Genomic DNA, 23125 nt, shown 5'->3' with positions numbered 1-23125 from the left:
GCCCAGTTTTCAGCCCTCCTCTTGCTGTCTGCCAAGGTCTTTAGTGGCAGCGCTGCAGACAATGCTGCTAGGACCGGATTACGTGGCTGATCTGCGTGGCGCAGGAGCGGGCACCTTAGCTCCGCAGCTCCTCGTTAGTATAGTGGACAGTATCTCCGCCTGTCACGCGGAAGACCGGGGTTCGATTCCCCGACGGGGAGGCCCTTGTCTGCCTTTTACTTTTCGGTTGGTTGCCTTTAACAAGCGCGTCATCGGCCGACGTGACGTATACAGCAGCCAAAGGAAAATGCGTTGGCCGGGAATCGAACCCGGGTCAACTGCTTGGAAGGCAGCTATGCTCACCACTATACCACCAACGCTTGCGGGCAGCTTTTGCCAGAAGAACTCAAAAAGGACTGCCTTCAACCAAGGATCCCTCTTTGTCCGGGTTCGGCACCGAAACATGTTCGGCATAGGGATCCTAACCTTCGCAAAATGCACCGATCTACCCACATGTCACAGGGACATCCTCACAAGAGTGCCGCCCGGCCATGTAGCATAACGGAAGCCAAAAGGAACACATTGGCTGGGAATCTGCTTGGAAGCCAGCTGTGCTCACCACTATGTTACCAACGCTTGTGGACATCCTCTCACAGAAGTGTAGAAAATGAAAGCTTTCAAGCAAGGAGTTTCTTTGTGTGGGGGGCGAAAAACAAAAATGTCAAGTATGGATCCCATCTTTTTCCGACGTTGAGGTTGGATAAATCGTTCGACGGCACAAGCTCACCAAAAAACAACAGAGGTGGATAATTTCACTCTGCAGTGGTGGAGTTCTCATCTTCTGTCAGCCAGTGTTCACTGTAATGAGCTCCCCCCGGTTTGAATGTCATTGCAAGGGTTGACTGGATGCAGCTCGTGAAAGGGCAAGCTGACATTTTGTGGAGTAAAAGCTGGGCTGTGTGTAAGAATGAATGGCGTGCTTTGTTTGCTGCAAAACATGCTAATCACGTTCTCCTGTGTGATGCACTGTTCAAGTTACTGCTGATGACCAGTGCAAGACTGAGAAAGAAGCAAGGAGTATTAATGAAGAAAAAGCTGTCCAAGCCCAGTTTTCAGCCCTCCTCTTGCTGTCTGCCAAGGTCTTTAGTGGCAGCACTGCAGACAATGCTGCTAGGACCGGATTACGTGGCTGATCTGCGTGGGGCAGGAGCAGGCACCGTAGCTCCGCAGCTCCTCGTTAGTATAGTGGACAGTATCTCCGCCTGTCACGCGGAAGACCTGGGTTCGATTCTCCGACGGGGAGGCCCATGTCTGCCTTTTACTTTTCGGTTGGTTGCCTTTAACAAGCGCGTCATCGGCCGACGTGACGTATACAGCAGCCAAAGGAAAATGCGTTGGCCGGGAATCGAACCCGGGTCAACTGCTTGGAAGGCAGCTATGCTCACCACTATACCACCAACGCTTGCGGGCAGCTTTTGCCAGAAGAACTCAAAAAGGACTGCCTTCAACCAAGGATCCCTCTTTGTCCGGGTTCGGCACCGAAACATGTTCGGCATAGGGATCCTAACCTTCGCAAAATGCACCGATCTACCCACATGTCACAGGGACATCCTCACAAGAGTGCCGCCCGGCCATGTAGCATAACGGAAGCCAAAAGGAACACATTGGCTGGGAATCTGCTAGGAAGCCAGCTGTGCTCACCACTATGTTACCAACGCTTGTGGACATCCTCTCACAGAAGTGTAGAAAATGAAAGCTTTCAAGCAAGGAGTTTCTTTGTGTGGGGGGCGAAAAACAAAAATGTCAAGTATGGATCCCATCTTTTTCCGACGTTGAGGTTGGATAAATCGTTCGACGGCACAAGCTCACCAAAAAACAACAGAGGTGGATAATTTCACTCTGCAGTGGTGGAGTTCTCATCTTCTGTCAGCCAGTGTTCACTGTAATGAGCTCCCCCGGTTTGAATGTCATTGCAAGGGTTGACTGCATGCAGCTCGTGAAAGGGCAAGCTGACATTTTGTGGAGTAAAAGCTGGGCTGTGTGTAAGAATGAATGGCGTGCTTTGTTTGCTGCAAAACATGCTAATCACGTTCTCCTGTGTGATGCACTGTTCAAGTTACTGCTGATGACCAGTGCAAGACTGAGAAAGAAGCAAGGAGTATTATTGAAGAAAAAGCTGTCCAAGCCCAGTTTTCAGCCCTCCTCTTGCTGTCTGCCAAGGTCTTTAGTGGCAGCGCTGCAGACAATGCTGCTAGGACCGGATTACGTGGCTGATCTGCGTGGCGCAGGAGCGGGCACCTTAGCTCCGCAGCTCCTCGTTAGTATAGTGGACAGTATCTCCGCCTGTCACGCGGAAGACCGGGGTTCGATTCCCCGACGGGGAGGCCCTTGTCTGCCTTTTACTTTTCGGTTGGTTGCCTTTAACAAGCGCGTCATCGGCCGACGTGACGTATACAGCAGCCAAAGGAAAATGCGTTGGCCGGGAATCGAACCCGGGTCAACTGCTTGGAAGGCAGCTATGCTCACCACTATACCACCAACGCTTGCGGGCAGCTTTTGCCAGAAGAACTCAAAAAGGACTGCCTTCAACCAAGGATCCCTCTTTGTCCGGGTTCGGCACCGAAACATGTTCGGCATAGGGATCCTAACCTTCGCAAAATGCACCGATCTACCCACATGTCACAGGGACATCCTCACAAGAGTGCCGCCCGGCCATGTAGCATAACGGAAGCCAAAAGGAACACATTGGCTGGGAATCTGCTTGGAAGCCAGCTGTGCTCACCACTATGTTACCAACGCTTGTGGACATCCTCTCACAGAAGTGTAGAAAATGAAAGCTTTCAAGCAAGGAGTTTCTTTGTGTGGGGGGCGAAAAACAAAAATGTCAAGTATGGATCCCATCTTTTTCCGACGTTGAGGTTGGATAAATCGTTCGACGGCACAAGCTCACCAAAAAACAACAGAGGTGGATAATTTCACTCTGCAGTGGTGGAGTTCTCATCTTCTGTCAGCCAGTGTTCACTGTAATGAGCTCCCCCCGGTTTGAATGTCATTGCAAGGGTTGACTGGATGCAGCTCGTGAAAGGGCAAGCTGACATTTTGTGGAGTAAAAGCTGGGCTGTGTGTAAGAATGAATGGCGTGCTTTGTTTGCTGCAAAACATGCTAATTACGTTCTCCTGTGTGATGCACTGTTCAAGTTACTGCTGATGACCAGTGCAAGACTGAGAAAGAAGCAAGGAGTATTAATGAAGAAAAAGCTGTCCAAGCCCAGTTTTCAGCCCTCCTCTTGCTGTCTGCCAAGGTCTTTAGTGGCAGCGCTGCAGACAATGCTGCTAGGACCGGATTACGTGGCTGATCTGCGTGGGGCAGGAGCGGGCTCCGCAGCTCCTCGTTAGTATAGTGGACAGTATCTCCGCCTGTCACGCGGAAGACCTGGGTTCGATTCTCCGACGGGGAGGCCCATGTCTGCCTTTTACTTTTCGGTTGGTTGCCTTTAACAAGCGCGTCATCGGCCGACGTGACGTATACAGCAGCCAAAGGAAAATGCGTTGGCCGGGAATCGAACCCGGGTCAACTGCTTGGAAGGCAGCTATGCTCACCACTATACCACCAACGCTTGCGGGCAGCTTTTGCCAGAAGAACTCAAAAAGGACTGCCTTCAACCAAGGCTCCCTCTTTGTCCGGGTTCGGCACCGAAACATGTTCGGCATAGGGATCCTAACCTTCGCAAAATGCACCGATCTACCCACATGTCACAGGGACATCCTCACAAGAGTGCCGCCCGGCCATGTAGCATAACGGAAGCCAAAAGGAACACATTGGCTGGGAATCTGCTAGGAAGCCAGCTGTGCTCACCACTATGTTACCAACGCTTGTGGACATCCTCTCACAGAAGTGTAGAAAATGAAAGCTTTCAAGCAAGGAGTTTCTTTCTGTGGGGGGCGAAAAACAAAAATGTCAAGTATGGATCCCATCTTTTTCCGACGTTGAGGTTGGATAAATCGTTCGACGGCACAAGCTCACCAAAAAACAACAGAGGTGGATAATTTCACTCTGCAGTGGTGGAGTTCTCATCTTCTGTCAGCCAGTGTTCACTGTAATGAGCTCCCCCGATTTGAATGTCATTGCAAGGGTTGACTGCATGCAGCTCGTGAAAGGGCAAGCTGACATTTTGTGGAGTAAAAGCTGGGCTGTGTGTAAGAATGAATGGCGTGCTTTGTTTGCTGCAAAACATGCTAATCACGTTCTCCTGTGTGATGCACTGTTCAAGTTACTGCTGATGACCAGTGCAAGACTGAGAAAGAAGCAAGGAGTATTAATGAAGAAAAAGCTGTCCAAGCCCAGTTTTCAGCCCTCCTCTTGCTGTCTGCCAAGGTCTTTAGTGGCAGCGCTGCAGACAATGCTGCTAGGACCGGATTACGTGGCTGATCTGCGTGGCGCAGGAGCGGGCACCTTAGTTCCGCAGCTCCTCGTTAGTATAGTGGACAGTATCTCCGCCTGTCACGCGGAAGACCGGGGTTCGATTCCTCGACGGGGAGGCCCTTGTCTGCCTTTTACTTTTCGGTTGGTTGCCTTTAACAAGCGCGTCATCGGCCGACGTGACGTATACAGCAGCCAAAGGAAAATGCGTTGGCCGGGAATCGAACCCGGGTCAACTGCTTGGAAGGCAGCTATGCTCACCACTATACCACCAACGCTTGCGGGCAGCTTTTGCCAGAAGAACTCAAAAAGGACTGCCTTCAACCAAGGATCCCTCTTTGTCCGGGTTCGGCACCGAAACATGTTCGGCATAGGGATCCTAACCTTCGCAAAATGCACCGATCTACCCACATGTCACAGGGACATCCTCACAAGAGTGCCGCCCGGCCATGTAGCATAACGGAAGCCAAAAGGAACACATTGGCTGGGAATCTGCTTGGAAGCCAGCTGTGCTCACCACTATGTTACCAACGCTTGTGGACATCCTCTCACAGAAGTGTAGAAAATGAAAGCTTTCAAGCAAGGAGTTTCTTTGTGTGGGGGGCGAAAAACAAAAATGTCAAGTATGGATCCCATCTTTTTCCGACGTTGAGGTTGGATAAATCGTTCGACGGCACAAGCTCACCAAAAAACAACAGAGGTGGATAATTTCACTCTGCAGTGGTGGAGTTCTCATCTTCTGTCAGCCAGTGTTCACTGTAATGAGCTCCCCCGGTTTGAATGTCATTCCAAGGGTTGACTGGATGCAGCTCGTGAAAGGGCAAGCTGACATTTTGTGGAGTAAAAGCTGGGCTGTGTGTAAGAATGAATGGCGTGCTTTGTTTGCTGCAAAACATGCTAATCACGTTCTCCTGTGTGATGCACTGTTCAAGTTACTGCTGATGACCAGTGCAAGACTGAGAAAGAAGCAAGGAGTATTAATGAAGAAAAAGCTGTCCAAGCCCAGTTTTCAGCCCTCCTCTTGCTGTCTGCCAAGGTCTTTAGTGGCAGCGCTGCAGACAATGCTGCTAGGACCGGATTACGTGGCTGATCTGCGTGGGGCAGGAGCGGGCACCTTAGCTCCGCAGCTCCTCGTTAGTATAGTGGACAGTATCTCCGCCTGTCACGCGGAAGACCGGGGTTCGATTCCCCGACGGGGAGGCCCTTGTCTGCCTTTTACTTTTCGGTTGGTTGCCTTTAACAAGCGCGTCATCGGCCGACGTGACGTATACAGCAGCCAAAGGAAAATGCGTTGGCCGGGAATCGAACCCGGGTCAACTGCTTGGAAGGCAGCTATGCTCACCACTATACCACCAACGCTTTGCGGGCAGCTTTTGCCAGAAGAACTCAAAAAGGACTGCCTTCAACCAAGGATCCCTCTTTGTCCGGGTTCGGCACCGAAACATGTTCGGCATAGGAATCCTAACCTTCGCAAAATGCACCGATCTACCCACATGTCACAGGGACATCTTCACAAGAGTGCCGCCCGGCCATGTAGCATAACGGAAGCCAAAAGGAACACATTGGCTGGGAATCTGCTTGGAAGCCAGCTGTGCTCACCACTATGTTACCAACGCTTGTGGACATCCTCTCACAGAAGTGTAGATAATGATAGCTTTCATGCAAGGAGTTTCTTTGTGTGGGGGGCGAAAAACAAAAATGTCAAGTATGGATCCCATCTTTTTCCGACGTTGAGGTTGGATAAATCGTTCGACGGCACAAGCTCACCAAAAAAACAACAGAGGTGGATAATTTCACTCTGCAGTGGTGGAGTTCTCATCTTCTGTCAGCCAGTGTTCACTGTAATGAGCTCCCCCGGTTTGAATGTCATTCCAAGGGTTGACTGGATGCAGCTCGTGAAAGGGCAAGCTGACATTTTGTGGAGTAAAAGCTGGGCTGTGTGTAAGAATGAATGGCGTGCTTTGTTTGCTGCAAAACATGCTAATCACGTTCTCCTGTGTGATGCACTGTTCAAGTTACTGCTGATGACCAGTGCAAGACTGAGAAAGAAGCAAGGAGTATTAATGAGGAAAAAGCTGTCCAAGCCCAGTTTTCAGCCCTCCTCTTGCTGTCTGCCAAGGTCTTTAGTGGCAGCGCTGCAGACAATGCTGCTAGGACCGGATTACGTGGCTGATCTGCGTGAGGCAGGAGCGGGCACCTTAGCTCCGCAGCTCCTCGTTAGTATAGTGGACAGTATCTCCGCCTGTCACGCGGAAGACCGGGGTTCGATTCCCCGACGGGGAGGCCCTTGTCTGCCTTTTACTTTTCGGTTGGTTGCCTTTAACAAGCGCGTCATCGGCCGACGTGACGTATACAGCAGCCAAAGGAAAATGCGTTGGCCGGGAATCGAACCCGGGTCAACTGCTTGGAAGGCAGCTATGCTCACCACTATACCACCAACGCTTTGCGGGCAGCTTTTGCCAGAAGAACTCAAAAAGGACTGCCTTCAACCAAGGATCCCTCTTTGTCCGGGTTCGGCACCGAAACATGTTCGGCATAGGAATCCTAACCTTCGCAAAATGCACCGATCTACCCACATGTCACAGGGACATCTTCACAAGAGTGCCGCCCGGCCATGTAGCATAACGGAAGCCAAAAGGAACACATTGGCTGGGAATCTGCTTGGAAGCCAGCTGTGCTCACCACTATGTTACCAACGCTTGTGGATATCCTCTCACAGAAGTGTAGAAAATGAAAGCTTTCAAGCAAGGAGTTTCTTTGTGTGGGGGGCGAAAAACAAAAATGTCAAGTATGGATCCCATCTTTTTCCGACGTTGAGGTTGGATAAATCGTTCGACGGCACAAGCTCACCAAAAAACAACAGAGGTGGATAATTTCACTCTGCAGTGGTGGAGTTCTCATCTTCTGTCAGCCAGTGTTCACTGTAATGAGCTCCCCCGGTTTGAATGTCATTGCAAGGGTTGACTGGATGCAGCTCGTGAAAGGGCAAGCTGACATTTTGTGGAGTAAAAGCTGGGCTGTGTGTAAGAATGAATGGCGTGCTTTGTTTGCTGCAAAACATGCTAATCACGTTCTCCTGTGTGATGCACTGTTCAAGTTACTGCTGATGACCAGTGCAAGACTGAGAAAGAAGCAAGGAGTATTAATGAAGAAAAAGCTGTCCAAGCCCAGTTTTCAGCCCTCCTCTTGCTGTCTGCCAAGGTCTTTAGTGGCAGCGCTGCAGACAATGCTGCTAGGACCGGATTACGTGGCTGATCTGCGTGGGGCAGGAGCGGGCACCTTAGCTCCGCAGCTCCTCGTTAGTATAGTGGACAGTATCTCCGCCTGTCACGCGGAATACCGGGGATTCGATTCCCCGACGGGGAGGCCCTTGTCTGCCTTTTACTTTTCGGTTGGTTGCCTTTAACAAGCGCGTCATCGGCCGACGTGACGTATACAGCAGCCAAAGGAAAATGCGTTGGCCGGGAATCGAACCCGGGTCAACTGCTTGGAAGGCAGCTATGCTCACCACTATACCACCAACGCTTGCGGGCAGCTTTTGCCAGAAGAACTCAAAAAGGACTGCCTTCAACCAAGGATCCCTCTTTGTCCGGGTTCGGCACCGAAACATGTTCGGCATAGGGATCCTAACCTTCGCAAAATGCACCGATCTACCCACATGTCACAGGGACATCCTCACAAGAGTGCCGCCCGGCCATGTAGCATAACGGAAGCCAAAAGGAACACATTGGCTGGGAATCTGCTTGGAAGCCAGCTGTGCTCACCACTATGTTACCAACGCTTGTGGACATCCTCTCACAGAAGTGTAGAAAATGAAAGCTTTCAAGCAAGGAGTTTCTTTGTGTGGGGGGCGAAACACAAAAATGTCAAGTATGGATCCCATCTTTTTCCGACGTTGAGGTTGGATAAATCGTTCGACGGCACAAGCTCACCAAAAAACAACAGAAGTGGATAATTTCACTCTGCAGTGGTGGAGTTCTCATCTTCTGTCAGCCAGTGTTCACTGTAATGAGCTCCCCCGGTTTGAATGTCATTGCAAGGGTTGACTGGATGCAGCTCGTGAAAGGGCAAGCTGACATTTTGTGGAGTAAAAGCTGGGCTGTGTGTAAGAATGAATGGCGTGCTTTGTTTGCTGCAAAACATGCTAATCACGTTCTCCTGTGTGATGCACTGTTCAAGTTACTGCTGATGACCAGTGCAAGACTGAGAAAGAAGCAAGGAGTATTAATGAAGAAAAAGCTGTCCAAGCCCAGTTTTCAGCCCTCCTCTTGCTGTCTGCCAAGGTCTTTAGTGGCAGCGCTGCAGACAATGCTGCTAGGACCGGATTACGTGGCTGATCTGCGTGGGGCAGGAGCGGGCACGTTAGCTCCGCAGCTCCTCGTTAGTATAGTGGACAGTATCTCCGCCTGTCACGCGGAAGACCGGGGTTCGATTCCCCGACGGGGAGGCCCTTGTCTGCCTTTTACTTTTCGGTTGGTTGCCTTTAACAAGCGCGTCATCGGCCGACGTGACGTATACAGCAGCCAAAGGAAAATGCGTTGGCCGGGAATCGAACCCGGGTCAACTGCTTGGAAGGCAGCTATGCTCACCACTATACCACCAACGCTTGCGGGCAGCTTTTGCCAGAAGAACTCAAAAAGGACTGCCTTCAACCAAGGATCCCTCTTTGTCCGGGTTCGGCACCGAAACATGTTCGGCATAGGGATCCTAACCTTCGCAAAATGCACCGATCTACCCACATGTCACAGGGACATCTTCACAAGAGTGCCGCCCGGCCATGTAGCATAACGGAAGCCAAAAGGAACACATTGGCTGGGAATCTGCTTGGAAGCCAGCTGTGCTCACCACTATGTTACCAACGCTTGTGGACATCCTCTCACAGAAGTGTAGAAAATGAAAGCTTTCAACCAAGGAGTTTCTTTGTGTGGGGGGCGAAAAACAAAAATGTCAAGTATGGATCCCATCTTTTTCCGACGTTGAGGTTGGATAAATCGTTCGACGGCACAAGCTCACCAAAAAACAACAGAGGTGGATAATTTCACTCTGCAGTGGTGGAGTTCTCATCTTCTGTCAGCCAGTGTTCACTGTAATGAGCTCCCCCGGTTTGAATGTCATTGCAAGGGTTGACTGGATGCAGCTCGTGAAAGGGCAAGCTGACATTTTGTGGAGTAAAAGCTGGGCTGTGTGTAAGAATGAATGGCGTGCTTTGTTTGCTGCAAAACATGCTAATCACGTTCTCCTGTGTGATGCACTGTTCAAGTTACTGCTGATGACCAGTGCAAGACTGAGAAAGAAGCAAGGAGTATTAATGAAGAAAAAGCTGTCCAAGCCCAGTTTTCAGCCCTCCTCTTGCTGTCTGCCAAGGTCTTTAGTGGCAGCGCTGCAGACAATGCTGCTAGGACCGGATTACGTGGCTGATCTGCGTGGGGCAGGAGCGGGCACCTTAGCACCGCAGCTCCTCGTTAGTATAGTGGACAGTATCTCCGCCTGTCACGCGGAAGACCGGGGTTCGATTCCACGACGGGGAGGCCCTTGTCTGCATTTTACTTTTCGGTTGGTTGCCTTTAACAAGCGCATCATCGGCCGACGTGACGTATACAGCAGCCAAAGGAAAATGCGTTGGCCGGGAATCGAACCCGGGTCAACTTCTTGGAAGGCAGCTATGCTCACCACTATACCACCAACGCTTGCGGGCAGCTTTTGCCAGAAGAACTCAAAAAGGACTGCCTTCAACCAAGGATCCCTCTTTGTCCGGGTTCGGCACCGAAACATGTTCGGCATAGGGATCCTAACCTTCGCAAAATGCACCGATCTACCCACATGTCACAGGGACATCTTCACAAGAGTGCCGCCCGGCCATGTAGCATAACGGAAGCCAAAAGGAACACATTGGCTGGGAATCTGCTTGGAAGCCAGCTGTGCTCACCACTATGTTACCAACGCTTGTGGACATCCTCTCACAGAAGTGTAGAAAATGAAAGCTTTCAACCAAGGAGTTTCTTTGTGTGGGGGACGAAAAACAAAAATGTCAAGTATGGATCCCATCTTTTTCCGACGTTGAGGTTGGATAAATCGTTCGACGGCACAAGCTCACCAAAAAACAACAGAGGAGGATAATTTCACTCTGCAGTGGTGGAGTTCTCATCTTCTGTCAGCCAGTGTTCACTGTAATGAGCTCCCCCGGTTTGAATGTCATTGCAAGGGTTGACTGGATGCAACTCGTGAAAGGGCAAGCTGACATTTTGTGGAGTAAAAGCTGGGCTGTGTGTAAGAATGAATGGCGTGCTTTTTTTGCTTCAAAACATGCTAATCACGTTCTCCTGTGTGATGCACTGTTCAAGTTACTGCTGATGACCAGTGCAAGACTGAGAAAGAAGCAAGGAGTATTAATGAAGAAAAAGCTGTCCAAGCCCAGTTTTCAGCCCTCCTCTTGCTGTCTGCCAAGGTCTTTAGTGGCAGCGCTGCAGACAATGCTGCTAGGACCGGATTACGTGGCTGATCTGCGTGGGTCAGGAGCGGGCACCTTGGCTCCGCAGCTCCTAGTTAGTGAAGTGGACAGTATCTTCGCCTGTCACGCGGAAGACCGGGGTTCAATTCCCCGACGGGGAGGCCCTTGTCGGCCTTTTACTTTTCGGTTGGTTGCCTTTAACAAGCGCGTCATCGGCCGACGTGACGTATACAGCAGCCAAAGGAAAATGCGTTGGTCGGGAATCGAACCCGGGTCAACTGCTCGGAAGGCAGCTATGCTCACCACTATACCACCAACGCTTGCGGGCAGCTTTTGCCAGAAGAACTCAAAAAGGACTGCCTTCAACCAAGGATCCCTCTTTGTCCGGGTTCGGCACCGAAACATGTTCGGCATAGGGATCCTAACCTTCGCAAAATGCACCGATCTACCCACATGTCACAGGGACATCTTCACAAGAGTGCCGCCCGGCCATGTAGCATAACGGAAGCCAAAAGGAACACATTGGCTGGGAATCTGCTTGGAAGCCAGCTGTGCTCACCACTATGTTACCAACGCTTGTGGACATCCTCTCACAGAAGTGTAGAAAATGAAAGCTTTCAACCAAGGAGTTTCTTTGTGTGGGGGGCGAAAAACAAAAATGTCAAGTATGGATCCCATCTTTTTCCGACGTTGAGGTTGGATAAATCGTTCGACGGCACAAGCTCACCAAAAAACAACAGAGGAGGATAATGTCACTCTGCAGTGGTGGAGTTCTCATCTTCTGTCAGCCAGTGTTCACTGTAATGAGCTCCCCCGGTTTGAATGTCATTGCAAGGGTTGACTGGATGCAACTCGTGAAAGGGCAAGCTGACATTTTGTGGAGTAAAAGCTGGGCTGTGTGTAAGAATGAATGGCGTGCTTTGTTTGCTGCAAAACATGCTAATCACGTTCTCCTGTGTGATGCACTGTTCAAGTTACTGCTGATGACCAGTGCAAAACTGAGAAAGAAGCAAGGAGTATTAATGAAGAAAAAGCTGTGCAAGCCCAGTTTTCAGCCCTCCTCTTGCTGTCTGCCAAGGTCTTTAGTGGCAGCGCTGCAGACAATGCTGCTAGGACCGGATTACGTGGCTGATCTGCGTGGGGCAGGAGCGGGCACCTTATCTCCGCAGCTCCTAGTTAGTATAGTGGACAGTATCTTCGCCTGTCACGCGGAAGACCGGGGTTCGATTCCCCGACGGGGAGGCCCTTGTCGGCCTTTTACTTTTCGGTTGGTTGCCTTTAACAAGCGCGTCATCGGCCGACGTGACGTATACAGCAGCCAAAGGAAAATGCGTTGGCCGGGAATTGAACCCGGGTCAACTGCTTGGAAGGCAGCTATGCTCACCACTATACCACCAACGCTTGCGGGCAGCTTTTGCCAGAAGAACTCAAAAAGGACTGCCTTCAACCAAGGATCCCTCTTTGTCCGGGTTCGGCACCGAAACATGTTCGGCATAGGGATCCTAACCTTCGCAAAATGCACCGATCTACCCACGTCACAGGGACATCTTCACAAGAGTGCCGCCCGGCCATGTAGCATAACGGAAGCCAAAAGGAACACATTGGCTGGGAATCTGCTTGGAAGCCAGCTGTGCTCACCACTATGTTACCAACGCCTGTGGACATCCTCTCACAGAAGTGTAGAAAATGAAAGCTTTCAAGCAAGGAGTTTCTTTGTGTGGGGGGCGAAAAACAAAAATGTCAAGTATGGATCCCATCTTTTTCCGACGTTGAGGTTGGATAAATCGTTCGACGGCACAAGCTCACCAAAAAACAACAGAGGTGGATAATTTCACTCTGCAGTGGTGGAGTTCTCATCTTCTGTCAGCCAGTGTTCACTGTAATGAGCTCCCCCGGTTTGAATGTCATTGCAAGGGTTGACTGGATGCAGCTCGTGAAAGGGCAAGCTGACATTTTGTGGAGTAAAAGCTGGGCTGTGTGTAAGAATGAATGGCGTGCTTTGTTTGCTGCAAAACATGCTAATCACCTTCTCCTGTGTGATGCACTGTTCAAGTTACTCCTGATGACCAGTGCAAGACTGAGAAAGAAGCAAGGAGTATTAATGAAGAAAAAGCTGTCCAAGCCCAGTTTTCAGCCCTCCTCTTGCTGTCTGCCAAGGTCTTTAGTGGCAGCGCTGCAGACAATGCTGCTAGGACCGGATTACGAGGCTGATCTGCGTGGGGCAGGAGCGGGCACCTTAGCTCCGCAGCTCCTCGTTAGTATAGTGGACAGTATCTCCGCCTGTCACGCGGAAGACCGGGGTTCGATTCCCCGACGGGGAGGCCCTTGTCTGCCTTTTACTTTTCGGTTGGTTGCCTTTAACAAGCGCGTCATCGGCCGACGTGACGTATACAGCAGCCAAAGGAAAATGCGTTGGCCGGGAATCGAACCCGGGTCAACTGCTTGGAAGGCAGCTATGCTCACCACTATACCACCAACGCTTGCGGGCAGCTTTTGCCAGAAGAACTCAAAAAGGACTGCCTTCAACCAAGGATCCCTCTTTGTCCGGGTTCGGCACCGAAACATGTTCGGCATAGGGATCCTAACCTTCGCAAAATGCACCGATCTACCCACATGTCACAGGGACATCTTCACAAGAGTGCCGCCCGGCCATGTAGCATAACGGAAGCCAAAAGGAACACATTGGCTGGGAATCTGCTTGGAAGCCAGCTGTGCTCACCACTATGTTACCAACTCTTGTGGACATCCTCTCACAGAAGTGTAGAAAATGAAAGCTTTCAAGCAAGGAGTTTCTTTGTGTGGGGGGCGACAAACAAAAATGTCAAGTATGGATCCCATCTTTTTCCGACGTTGAGGTTGGATAAATCGTTCGACGGCACAAGCTCACCAAAAAACAACAGAGGTGGATAATTTCACTCTGCAGTGGTGGAGTTCTCATCTTCTGTCAGCCAGTGTTCACTGTAATGAGCTCCCCCGGTTTGAATGTCATTGCAAGGGTTGACTGGATGCAGCTCGTGAAAGGGCAAGCTGACATTTTGTGGAGTAAAAGCTGGGCTGTGTGTAAGAATGAATGGCTCGCTTTGTTTGCTGCAAAACATGCTAATCACGTTCTCCTGTGTGATGCACTGTTCAAGTTACTGCTGATGACCAGTGCAAGACTGAGAAAGAAGCAAGGAGTATTAATGAAGAAAAAGCTGTCCAAGCCCAGTTTTCAGCCCTCCTCTTGCTGTCTGCCAAGGTCTTTAGTGGCAGCGCTGCAGACAATGCTGCTAGGACCGGATTACGTGGCTGATCTGCGTGGGGCAGGAGCGGGCACCTTAGCTCCGCAGCTCCTCGTTAGTATAGTGGACAGTATCTCCGCCTGTCACGGGGAATACCGGGGATTCGATTCCCCGACGGGGAGGCCCTTGTCTGCCTTTTACTTTTCGGTTGGTTGCCTTTAACAAGCGCGTCATCGGCCGACGTGACGTATACAGCAGTCAAAGGAAAATGCGTTGGCCGGGAATCGAACCCGGGTCAACTGCTTGGAAGGCAGCTATGCTCACCACTATACCACCAACGCTTTGCGGGCAGCTTTTGCCAGAAGAACTCAAAAAGGACTGCCTTCAACCAAGGATCCCTCTTTGTCCGGGTTCGGCACCGAAACATGTTCGGCATAGGAATCCTAACCTTCGCAAAATGCACCGATCTACCCACATGTCACAGGGACATCTTCACAAGAGTGCCGCCCGGCCATGTAGCATAACGGAAGCCAAAAGGAACACATTGGCTGGGAATCTGCTTGGAAGCCAGCTGTGCTCACCACTATGTTACCAACGCTTGTGGACATCCTCTCACAGAAGTGTAGAAAATGAAAGCTTTCAAGCAAGGAGTTTCTTTGTGTGGGGGGCGAAAAACAAAAATGTCAAGTATGGATCCCATCTTTTTCCGACGTTGAGGTTGGATAAATCGTTCGACGGCACAAGCTCACCAAAAAACAACAGAGGTGGATAATTTCACTCTGCAGTGGTGGAGTTCTCATCTTCTGTCAGCCAGTGTTCACTGTAATGAGCTCCCCCGGTTTGAATGTCATTCCAAGGGTTGACTGGATGCAGCTCGTGAAAGGGCAAGCTGACATTTTGTGGAGTAAAAGCTGGGCTGTGTGTAAGAATGAATGGCGTGCTTTGTTTGCTGCAAAACATGCTAATCACGTTCTCCTGTGTGATGCACTGTTCAAGTTACTGCTGATGACCAGTGCAAGACTGAGAAAGAAGCAAGGAGTATTAATGAAGAAAAAGCTGTCCAAGCCCAGTTTTCAGCCCTTCTCTTGCTGTCTGCCAAGGTCTTTAGTGGCAGCGCTGCAGACAATGCTGCTAGGACCGGATTACGTGGCTGATCTGCGTGGGGCAGGAGAGGGCACACTAGCTCCGCAGCTCCTCGTTAGTATAGTGGACAGTATCTCCGCCTGTCACGCGGAAGACCGGGGTTCGATTCCCCGACGGGGAGGCCCTTGTCTGCCTTTTACTTTTCGGTTGGTTGCTTTTAACAAGCGCGTCATCGGCCGACGTGACGTATACAGCAGCCAAAGGAAAATGCGTTGGCCGGGAATCGAACCCGGGTCAACTGCTTGGAAGGCAGCTATGCTCACCACTATACCACCAACGCTTGTGGGCAGCTTTTGCCAGAAGAACTCAAAAAGGACTGCCTTCAACCAAGGATCCCTCTTTGTCCGGGTTCGGCACCGAAACATGTTCGGCATAGGGATCCTAACCTTCGCAAAATGCACCGATCTACCCACATGTCACAGGGACATCTTCACAAGAGTGCCGCACGGCCATGTAGCATAACGGAAGCCAAAAGGAACACATTGGCTGGGAATCTGCTTGGAAGCCAGCTGTGCTCACCACTATGTTACCAACGCTTGTGGACATCCTCTCACAGAAGTGTAGAAAATGAAAGCTTTCAACCAAGGAGTTTCTTTGTGTGGGGGGCGAAAAACAAAAATGTCAAGTATGGATCCCATCTTTTTCCGACGTTGAGGTTGGATAAATCGTTCGACGGCACAAGCTCACCAAAAAACAACAGAGGTGGATAATTTCACTCTGCAGTGGTGGAGTTCTCATCTTCTGTCAGCCAGTGTTCACTGTAATGAGCTCCCCCGGTTTGAATGTCATTGCAAGGGTTGACTGGATGCAGCTCGTGAAAGGGCAAGCTGACATTTTGTGGAGTAAAAGCTCGGCTGTGTGTAAGAATGAATGGCGTGCTTTGTTTGCTGCAAAACATGCTAATCACGTTCTCCTGTGTGATGCACTGTTCAAGTTACTGCTGATGACCAGTGCAAGACTGAGAAAGAAGCAAGGAGTATTAATGAAGAAAAAGCTGTCCAAGCCCAGTTTTCAGCCCTCCTCTTGCTGTCTGCCAAGGTCTTTAGTGGCAGCGCTGCAGACAATGCTGCTAGGACCGGATTACGTGGCTGATCTGCGTGGGGCAGGAGCGGGCACCTTAGCTCCGCAGCTCCTCGTTAGTATAGTGGACAGTATCTCCGCCTGTCACGCGGAAGACCGGGGTTCGATTCCCCGACGGGGAGGCCCTTGTCTGCCTTTTACTTTTCGGTTGGTTGCCTTTAACAAGCGCGTCGTCGGCCGACGTGACGTATACAGCAGCCAAAGGAAAATGCGTTGGCCGGGAATCGAACCCGGGTCAACTGCTTGGAAGGCAGCTATGCTCACCACTATACCACCAACGCTTGCGGGCAGCTTTTGCCAGAAGAACTCAAAAAGGACTGCCTTCAACCAAGGATCCCTCTTTGTCCGGGTTCGGCACCGAAACATGTTCGGCATAGGGATCCTAACCTTCGCAAAATGCACCGATCTACCCACATGTCACAGGGACATCTTCACAAGAGTGCCGCCCGGCCATGTAGCATAACGGAAGCCAAAAGGAACACATTGGCTGGGAATCTGCTTGGAAGCCAGCTGTGCTCACCACTATGTTACCAACGCTTGTGGACATCCTCTCACAGAAGTGTAGAAAATAAAAGCTTTCAAGCAAGGAGTTTCTTTGTGTGGGGGGCGAAAAACAAAAATGTCAAGTATGGATCCCATCTTTTTCCGACGTTGAGGTTGGATAAATCGTTCGACGGCACAAGCTCACCAAAAAACAACAGAGGTGGATAATTTCACTCTGCAGTGGTGGAGTTCTCATCTTCTGTCAGCCAGTGTTCACTGTAATGAGCTCCCCCGGTTTGAATGTCATTGCAAGGGTTGACTGGATGCAGCTCGTGAAAGGGCAAGCTGACATTTTGTGGAGTAAAAGCTGGGCTGTGTGTAAGAATGAATGGCGTGCTTTGTTTGCTGCAAAACATGCTAATCACGTTCTCCTGTGTGATGCACTGTTCAAGTTACTGCTGATGACCAGTGCAAGACTGAGAAAGAAGCAAGGAGTATTAATGAAGAAAAAGCTGTCCAAGCCCAGTTTTCAGCCCTCCTCTTGCTGTCTGCCAAGGTCTTTAGTGGCAGCGCTGCAGACAATGCTGCTAGGACCGGATTACGTGGCTGATCTGCGTGGGGCAGGAGCGGGCACCTTAGCTCCGCAGCTCCTCGTTAGTATAGTGGACAGTATCTCCGCCTGTCACGCGGAAGACCGGGGTTCGATTCCCCGACGGGGAGGCCCTTGTCTGCCTTTTACTTTTCGGTTGGTTGCCTTTAACAGGCGCGTCGTCGGCCGACGTGACGTATACAGCAGCCAAAGGAAAATGCGTTGGCCGGGAATCGAACCCGGGTCAACTGCTTGGAAGGCAGCTATGCTCACCACTATACCACCAACGCTTGCGGGTAGCTTTTGCCAGAAGAACTCAAAAAGGACTGCCTTCAATCAAGGATCCCTCTTTGTCCGGGTTCGGCACCGAAACATGTTCGGCATAGGGATCCTAACCTTCGCAAAATGCACCGATCTACCCACATGTCACAGGGACATCTTCACAAGAGTGCCGCCCGGCCATGTAGCATAACGGAAGCCAAAAGGAACACATTGGCTGGGAATCTGCTTGGAAGCCAGCTGTGCTCACCACTATGTTACCAACGCTTGTGGACATCCTCTCACAGAAGTGTAGAAAATGAAAGCTTTCAAGCAAGGAGTTTCTTTGTGTGGGGGGCGAAAAACAAAAATGTCAAGTATGGATCCCATCTTTTTCCGACGTTGAGGTTGGATAAATCGTTCGACGGCACAAGCTCACCAAAAAACAACAGAGGTGGATAATTTCACTCTGCAGTGGTGGAGTTCTCATCTTCTGTCAGCCAGTGTTCTCTGTAATGAGCTCCCCCGGTTTGAATGTCATTGCAAGGGTTGACTGGATGCAGCTCGTGAAAGGGCAAGCTGACATTTTGTGGAGTAAAAGCTGGGCTGTGTGTAAGAATGAATGGCGTGCTTTGTTTGCTGCAAAACATGCTAATCACGTTCTCCTGTGTGATGCACTGTTCAAGTTACTGCTGATGACCAGTGCAAGACTGAGAAAGAAGCAAGGAGTATTAATGAAGAAAAAGCTGTCCAAGCCCAGTTTTCAGCCCTCCTCTTGCTGTCTGCCAAGGTCTTTAGTGGCAGCGCTGCAGACAATGCTGCTAGGACCGGATTACGTGGCTGATCTGCGTGGGGCAGGAGCGGGCACCTTAGCTCCGCAGCTCCTCGTTAGTATAGTGGACAGTATCTCCGCCTGTCACGCGGAAGACCGGGGTTCGATTCCCCGACGGGGAGGCCCTTGTCTGCCTTTTACTTTTCGGTTGGTTGCCTTTAACAGGCGCGTGGTCGGCCGACGTGACGTATACAGCAGCCAAAGGAAAATGCGTTGGCCGGGAATCGAACCCGGGTCAACTGCTTGGAAGGCAGCTATGCTCACCACTATACCACCAACGCTTGCGGGTAGCTTTTGCCAGAAGAACTCAAAAAGGACTGCCTTCAATCAAGGATCCCTCTTTGTCCGGGTTCGGCACCGAAACATGTTCGGCATAGGGATCCTAACCTTCGCAAAATGCACCGATCTACCCACATGTCACAGGGACATCTTCACAAGAGTGCCGCCCGGCCATGTAGCATAACGGAAGCCAAAAGGAACACATTGGCTGGGAATCTGCTTGGAAGCCAGCTGTGCTCACCACTATGTTACCAACGCTTGTGGACATCCTCTCACAGAAGTGTAGAAAATGAAAGCTTTCAAGCAAGGAGTTTCTTTGTGTGGGGGGCGAAAAACAAAAATGTCAAGTATGGATCCCATCTTTTTCCGACGTTGAGGTTGGATAAATCGTTCGACGGCACAAGCTCACCAAAAAACAACAGAGGTGGATAATTTCACTCTGCAGTGGTGGAGTTCTCATCTTCTGTCAGCCAGTGTTCTCTGTAATGAGCTCCCCCGGTTTGAATGTCATTGCAAGGGTTGACTGGATGCAGCTCGTGAAAGGGCAAGCTGACATTTTGTGGAGTAAAAGCTGGGCTGTGTGTAAGAATGAATGGCGTGCTTTGTTTGCTGCAAAACATGCTAATCACGTTCTCCTGTGTGATGCACTGTTCAAGTTACTGCTGATGACCAGTGCAAGACTGAGAAAGAAGCAAGGAGTATTAATGAAGAAAAAGCTGTCCAAGCCCAGTTTTCAGCCCTCCTCTTGCTGTCTGCCAAGGTCTTTAGTGGCAGCGCTGCAGACAATGCTGCTAGGACCGGATTACGTGGCTGATCTGCGTGGGGCAGGAGCGGGCACCTTAGCTCCGCAGCTCCTCGTTAGTATAGTGGACAGTATCTCCGCCTGTCACGCGGAAGACCGGGGTTCGATTCCCCGACGGGGAGGCCCTTGTCTGCCTTTTACTTTTCGGTTGGTTGCCTTTAACAAGCGCGTCATCGGCCGACGTGACGTATACAGCAGCCAAAGGAAAATGCGTTGGCCGGGAATCGAACCCGGATCAACTGCTTGGAAGGCAGCTATGCTCACCACTATACCACCAACGCTTGCGGGAAGCTTTTGCCAGAAGAACTCAAAAAGGACTGCCTTCAACCAAGGATCCCTCTTTGTCCGGGTTCGGCACCGAAACATGTTCGGCATAGGGATCCTAACCTTCGCAAAATGCACCGATCTACCCACATGTCACAGGGACATCTTCACAAGAGTGCCGCCCGGCCATGTAGCATAACGGAAGCCAAAAGGAACACATTGGCTGGGAATCTGCTTGGAAGCCAGCTGTGCTCACCACTATGTTACCAACGCTTGTGGACATCCTCTCACAGAAGTGTAGAAAATGAAAGCTTTCAAGCAAGGAGTTTCTTTGTGTGGGGGGCGAAAAACAAAAATGTCAAGTATGGATCCCATCTTTTTCCGACGTTGAGGTTGGATAAATCGTTCGACGGCACAAGCTCACCAAAAAACAACAGAGGTGGATAATTTCACTCTGCAGTGGTGGAGTTCTCATCTTCTGTCAGCCAGTGTTCACTGTAATGAGCTCTCCCGGTTTGAATGTCATTGCAAGGGTTGACTGGATGCAGCTCGTGAAAGGGCAAGCTGACATTTTGTGGAGTAAAAGCTGGGCTGTGTGTAAGAATGAATGGCGTGCTTTGTTTGCTGCAAAACATGCTAATCACGTTCTCCTGTGTGATGCACTGTTCAAGTTACTGCTGATGACCAGTGCAAGACTGAGAAAGAAGCAAGGAGTATTAATGAAGAAAAAGCTGTCCAAGCCCAGTTTTCAGCCCTCCTCTTGCTGTCTGCCAAGGTCTTTAGTGGCAGCGCTGCAGACAATGCTGCTAGGACCGGATTACGTGGCTGATCTGCGTGGGGCAGGAGCGGGCACTTAGCTCCGCAGCTCCTCGTTAGTATAGTGGACAGTATCTCCGCCTGTCACGCGGAAGACCGGGGTTCGATTCCCCGACGGGGAGGCCCTTGTCTGCCTTTTACTTTTCGGTTGGTTGCCTTTAACAAGCGCGTCATCGGCCGACGTGACGTATACAGCAGCCAAAGGAAAATGCGTTGGCCGGGAATCGAACCCGGGTCAACTGCTTGGAAGGCAGCTATGCTCACCACTATACCACCAACGCTTGTGGGCAGCTTTTGCCAGAAGAACTCAAAAAGGACTGCCTTCAACCAAGGATCCCTCTTTGTCCGGGTTCGGCACCGAAACATGTTCGGCATAGGGATCCTAACCTTCGCAAAATGCACCGATCTACCCACATGTCACAGGGACATCCTCACAAGAGTGCCGCCCGGCCATGTAGCATAACGGAAGCCAAAAGGAACACATTGGCTGGGAATCTGCTTGGAAGCCAGCTGTGCTCACCACTATGTTACCAACGCTTGTGGACATCCTCTCACAGAAGTGTAGAAAATGAAAGCTTTCAAGCAAGGAGTTTCTTTGTGTGGGGGGCGAAAAACAAAAATGTCAAGTATGGATCCCATCTTTTTCCGACGTTGAGGTTGGATAAATCGTTCGACGGCACAAGCTCACCAAAAAACAACAGAGGTGGATAATTTCACTCTGCAGTGGTGGAGTTCTCATCTTCTGTCAGCCAGTGTTCACTGTAATGAGCTCCCCCGGTTTGAATGTCATTGCAAGGGTTGACTGCATGCAGCTCGTGAAAGGGCAAGCTGACATTTTGTGGAGTAAAAGCTGGGCTGTGTGTAAGAATGAATGGCGTGCTTTGTTTGCTGCAAAACATGCTAATCACGTTCTCCTGTGTGATGCACTGTTCAAGTTACTGCTGATGACCAGTGCAAGACTGAGAAAGAAGCAAGGAGTATTAATGAAGAAAAAGCTGTCCAAGCCCAGTTTTCAGCCCTCCTCTTGCTGTCTGCCAAGGTCTTTAGTGGCAGCGCTGCAGACAATGCTGCTAGGACCGGATTACGTGGCTGATCTGCGTGGGGCAGGAGCGGGCACCTTAGCTCTGAGCTCCTCGTTAGTATAGTGGACAGTATCTCCGCCTGTCACGCGGAAGACCGGGGTTCGATTCCCCGACGGGGAGGCCCTTGTCTGCCTTTTACTTTTCGGTTGGTTGCCTTTAACAAGCGCGTCATCGGCCGACGTGACGTATACAGCAGCCAAAGGAAAATGCGTTGGCCGGGAATCGAACCCGGGTCAACTGCTTGGAAGGCAGCTATGCTCACCACTATACCACCAACGCTTGCGGGCAGCTTTTGCCAGAAGAACTCAAAAAGGACTGCCTTCAACCAAGGATCCCTCTTTGTCCGGGTTCGGCACCGAAACATGTTCGGCATAGGGATCCTAACCTTCGCAAAATGCACCGATCTACCCACATGTCACAGGGACATCCTCACAAGAGTGCCGCCCGGCCATGTAGCATAACGGAAGCCAAAAGGAACACATTGGCTGGGAATCTGCTTGGAAGCCAGCTGTGCTCACCACTATGTTACCAACGCTTGTGGACATCCTCTCACAGAAGTGTAGAAAATGAAAGCTTTCAAGCAAGGAGTTTCTTTGTGTGGGGGGCGAAAAACAAAAATGTCAAGTATGGATCCCATCTTTTTCCGACGTTGAGGTTGGATAAATCGTTCGACGGCACAAGCTCACCAAAAAACAACAGAGGTGGATAATTTCACTCTGCAGTGGTGGAGTTCTCATCTTCTGTCAGCCAGTGTTCACTGTAATGAGCTCCCCCGGTTTGAATGTCATTGCAAGGGTTGACTGAATGCAGCTCGTGAAAGGGCAAGCTGACATTTTGTGGAGTAAAAGCTGGGCTGTGTGTAAGAATGAATGGCGTGCTTTGTTTGCTGCAAAACATGCTAATCACGTTCTCCTGTGTGATGCACTGTTCAAGTTACTGCTGATGACCAGTGCAAGACTGAGAAAGAAGCATGGAGTATTAATGAAGAAAAAGCTGTCCAAGCCCAGTTTTCAGCCCTCCTCTTGCTGTCTGCCAAGGTCTTTAGTGGCAGCGCTGCAGACAATGCTGCTAGGACCGGATTACGTGGCTGATCTGCGTGGGGCAGGAGCGGGCACCTTAGCTCCGCAGCTCCTCGTTAGTATAGTGGACAGTATCTCCGCCTGTCACGCGGAAGACCGGGGTTCGATTCCCCGACGGGGAGGCCCTTGTCTGCCTTTTACTTTTCGGTTGGTTGCCTTTAACAAGCGCGTCATCGGCCGACGTGACGTATACAGCAGCCAAAGGAAAATGCGTTGGCCGGGAATCGAACCCGGGTCAACTGCTTGGAAGGCAGCTATGCTCACCACTATACCACCAACGCTTGCGGGCAGCTTTTGCCAGAAGAACTCAAAAAGGACTGCCTTCAACCAAGGATCCCTCTTTGTCCGGG

The 23125-nt window shown here is 50.7% G+C and overlaps 37 non-coding genes across 37 annotated transcripts; 15 read left to right on the top strand and 22 right to left on the bottom strand.

The window, feature by feature from the left end:
• The first annotated feature begins 128 nt into the window (after nt 1-128).
• trnad-guc (transfer RNA aspartic acid (anticodon GUC)) lies at nt 129-200 on the top strand. The gene has a single exon. It is a non-coding gene; the product is annotated as a tRNA-Asp (tRNA).
• Nucleotides 201-287: 87 nt separating this feature from the next.
• Nucleotides 288-359, bottom strand: trnag-ucc (transfer RNA glycine (anticodon UCC)). Its single transcript has one exon. It is a non-coding gene; the product is annotated as a tRNA-Gly (tRNA).
• Nucleotides 360-1369: 1010 nt separating this feature from the next.
• trnag-ucc (transfer RNA glycine (anticodon UCC)) lies at nt 1370-1441 on the bottom strand. The gene has a single exon. It is a non-coding gene; the product is annotated as a tRNA-Gly (tRNA).
• Nucleotides 1442-2291: 850 nt separating this feature from the next.
• Nucleotides 2292-2363, top strand: trnad-guc (transfer RNA aspartic acid (anticodon GUC)). Its single transcript has one exon. It is a non-coding gene; the product is annotated as a tRNA-Asp (tRNA).
• An 87-nt stretch (nt 2364-2450) lies between these two features.
• On the bottom strand, nt 2451-2522 carry trnag-ucc (transfer RNA glycine (anticodon UCC)). The gene has a single exon. It is a non-coding gene; the product is annotated as a tRNA-Gly (tRNA).
• Nucleotides 2523-3524: 1002 nt separating this feature from the next.
• On the bottom strand, nt 3525-3596 carry trnag-ucc (transfer RNA glycine (anticodon UCC)). The gene has a single exon. It is a non-coding gene; the product is annotated as a tRNA-Gly (tRNA).
• An 850-nt stretch (nt 3597-4446) lies between these two features.
• On the top strand, nt 4447-4518 carry trnad-guc (transfer RNA aspartic acid (anticodon GUC)). The gene has a single exon. It is a non-coding gene; the product is annotated as a tRNA-Asp (tRNA).
• An 87-nt stretch (nt 4519-4605) lies between these two features.
• On the bottom strand, nt 4606-4677 carry trnag-ucc (transfer RNA glycine (anticodon UCC)). The gene has a single exon. It is a non-coding gene; the product is annotated as a tRNA-Gly (tRNA).
• An 850-nt stretch (nt 4678-5527) lies between these two features.
• On the top strand, nt 5528-5599 carry trnad-guc (transfer RNA aspartic acid (anticodon GUC)). Its single transcript has one exon. It is a non-coding gene; the product is annotated as a tRNA-Asp (tRNA).
• Nucleotides 5600-5686: 87 nt separating this feature from the next.
• On the bottom strand, nt 5687-5758 carry trnag-ucc (transfer RNA glycine (anticodon UCC)). Its single transcript has one exon. It is a non-coding gene; the product is annotated as a tRNA-Gly (tRNA).
• Nucleotides 5759-6610: 852 nt separating this feature from the next.
• trnad-guc (transfer RNA aspartic acid (anticodon GUC)) lies at nt 6611-6682 on the top strand. Its single transcript has one exon. It is a non-coding gene; the product is annotated as a tRNA-Asp (tRNA).
• An 87-nt stretch (nt 6683-6769) lies between these two features.
• On the bottom strand, nt 6770-6841 carry trnag-ucc (transfer RNA glycine (anticodon UCC)). Its single transcript has one exon. It is a non-coding gene; the product is annotated as a tRNA-Gly (tRNA).
• Nucleotides 6842-7852: 1011 nt separating this feature from the next.
• trnag-ucc (transfer RNA glycine (anticodon UCC)) lies at nt 7853-7924 on the bottom strand. Its single transcript has one exon. It is a non-coding gene; the product is annotated as a tRNA-Gly (tRNA).
• An 850-nt stretch (nt 7925-8774) lies between these two features.
• trnad-guc (transfer RNA aspartic acid (anticodon GUC)) lies at nt 8775-8846 on the top strand. The gene has a single exon. It is a non-coding gene; the product is annotated as a tRNA-Asp (tRNA).
• Nucleotides 8847-8933: 87 nt separating this feature from the next.
• trnag-ucc (transfer RNA glycine (anticodon UCC)) lies at nt 8934-9005 on the bottom strand. The gene has a single exon. It is a non-coding gene; the product is annotated as a tRNA-Gly (tRNA).
• Nucleotides 9006-10014: 1009 nt separating this feature from the next.
• On the bottom strand, nt 10015-10086 carry trnag-ucc (transfer RNA glycine (anticodon UCC)). Its single transcript has one exon. It is a non-coding gene; the product is annotated as a tRNA-Gly (tRNA).
• Nucleotides 10087-11095: 1009 nt separating this feature from the next.
• Nucleotides 11096-11167, bottom strand: trnag-ucc (transfer RNA glycine (anticodon UCC)). Its single transcript has one exon. It is a non-coding gene; the product is annotated as a tRNA-Gly (tRNA).
• A 1009-nt stretch (nt 11168-12176) lies between these two features.
• On the bottom strand, nt 12177-12248 carry trnag-ucc (transfer RNA glycine (anticodon UCC)). The gene has a single exon. It is a non-coding gene; the product is annotated as a tRNA-Gly (tRNA).
• An 848-nt stretch (nt 12249-13096) lies between these two features.
• Nucleotides 13097-13168, top strand: trnad-guc (transfer RNA aspartic acid (anticodon GUC)). Its single transcript has one exon. It is a non-coding gene; the product is annotated as a tRNA-Asp (tRNA).
• An 87-nt stretch (nt 13169-13255) lies between these two features.
• On the bottom strand, nt 13256-13327 carry trnag-ucc (transfer RNA glycine (anticodon UCC)). The gene has a single exon. It is a non-coding gene; the product is annotated as a tRNA-Gly (tRNA).
• Nucleotides 13328-14337: 1010 nt separating this feature from the next.
• On the bottom strand, nt 14338-14409 carry trnag-ucc (transfer RNA glycine (anticodon UCC)). The gene has a single exon. It is a non-coding gene; the product is annotated as a tRNA-Gly (tRNA).
• Nucleotides 14410-15260: 851 nt separating this feature from the next.
• On the top strand, nt 15261-15332 carry trnad-guc (transfer RNA aspartic acid (anticodon GUC)). Its single transcript has one exon. It is a non-coding gene; the product is annotated as a tRNA-Asp (tRNA).
• An 87-nt stretch (nt 15333-15419) lies between these two features.
• Nucleotides 15420-15491, bottom strand: trnag-ucc (transfer RNA glycine (anticodon UCC)). Its single transcript has one exon. It is a non-coding gene; the product is annotated as a tRNA-Gly (tRNA).
• Nucleotides 15492-16341: 850 nt separating this feature from the next.
• Nucleotides 16342-16413, top strand: trnad-guc (transfer RNA aspartic acid (anticodon GUC)). Its single transcript has one exon. It is a non-coding gene; the product is annotated as a tRNA-Asp (tRNA).
• An 87-nt stretch (nt 16414-16500) lies between these two features.
• trnag-ucc (transfer RNA glycine (anticodon UCC)) lies at nt 16501-16572 on the bottom strand. The gene has a single exon. It is a non-coding gene; the product is annotated as a tRNA-Gly (tRNA).
• Nucleotides 16573-17422: 850 nt separating this feature from the next.
• On the top strand, nt 17423-17494 carry trnad-guc (transfer RNA aspartic acid (anticodon GUC)). The gene has a single exon. It is a non-coding gene; the product is annotated as a tRNA-Asp (tRNA).
• An 87-nt stretch (nt 17495-17581) lies between these two features.
• On the bottom strand, nt 17582-17653 carry trnag-ucc (transfer RNA glycine (anticodon UCC)). Its single transcript has one exon. It is a non-coding gene; the product is annotated as a tRNA-Gly (tRNA).
• An 850-nt stretch (nt 17654-18503) lies between these two features.
• trnad-guc (transfer RNA aspartic acid (anticodon GUC)) lies at nt 18504-18575 on the top strand. Its single transcript has one exon. It is a non-coding gene; the product is annotated as a tRNA-Asp (tRNA).
• An 87-nt stretch (nt 18576-18662) lies between these two features.
• On the bottom strand, nt 18663-18734 carry trnag-ucc (transfer RNA glycine (anticodon UCC)). Its single transcript has one exon. It is a non-coding gene; the product is annotated as a tRNA-Gly (tRNA).
• Nucleotides 18735-19584: 850 nt separating this feature from the next.
• trnad-guc (transfer RNA aspartic acid (anticodon GUC)) lies at nt 19585-19656 on the top strand. The gene has a single exon. It is a non-coding gene; the product is annotated as a tRNA-Asp (tRNA).
• Nucleotides 19657-19743: 87 nt separating this feature from the next.
• Nucleotides 19744-19815, bottom strand: trnag-ucc (transfer RNA glycine (anticodon UCC)). Its single transcript has one exon. It is a non-coding gene; the product is annotated as a tRNA-Gly (tRNA).
• An 849-nt stretch (nt 19816-20664) lies between these two features.
• Nucleotides 20665-20736, top strand: trnad-guc (transfer RNA aspartic acid (anticodon GUC)). Its single transcript has one exon. It is a non-coding gene; the product is annotated as a tRNA-Asp (tRNA).
• Nucleotides 20737-20823: 87 nt separating this feature from the next.
• Nucleotides 20824-20895, bottom strand: trnag-ucc (transfer RNA glycine (anticodon UCC)). Its single transcript has one exon. It is a non-coding gene; the product is annotated as a tRNA-Gly (tRNA).
• Nucleotides 20896-21744: 849 nt separating this feature from the next.
• trnad-guc (transfer RNA aspartic acid (anticodon GUC)) lies at nt 21745-21816 on the top strand. The gene has a single exon. It is a non-coding gene; the product is annotated as a tRNA-Asp (tRNA).
• Nucleotides 21817-21903: 87 nt separating this feature from the next.
• Nucleotides 21904-21975, bottom strand: trnag-ucc (transfer RNA glycine (anticodon UCC)). Its single transcript has one exon. It is a non-coding gene; the product is annotated as a tRNA-Gly (tRNA).
• Nucleotides 21976-22825: 850 nt separating this feature from the next.
• Nucleotides 22826-22897, top strand: trnad-guc (transfer RNA aspartic acid (anticodon GUC)). Its single transcript has one exon. It is a non-coding gene; the product is annotated as a tRNA-Asp (tRNA).
• Nucleotides 22898-22984: 87 nt separating this feature from the next.
• Nucleotides 22985-23056, bottom strand: trnag-ucc (transfer RNA glycine (anticodon UCC)). Its single transcript has one exon. It is a non-coding gene; the product is annotated as a tRNA-Gly (tRNA).
• Between the last annotated feature and the right edge of the window lie 69 nt (nt 23057-23125).

The sequence above is a fragment of the Danio rerio genome, chromosome 4 (genome assembly GCF_049306965.1).
Source record: "Danio rerio strain Tuebingen ecotype United States chromosome 4, GRCz12tu, whole genome shotgun sequence".
NCBI lineage: Eukaryota > Metazoa > Chordata > Actinopteri > Cypriniformes > Danionidae > Danio > Danio rerio.
Note: the sequence above shows the minus strand (reverse complement) of the source record. Positions and strands in the feature narration are given on the sequence as shown.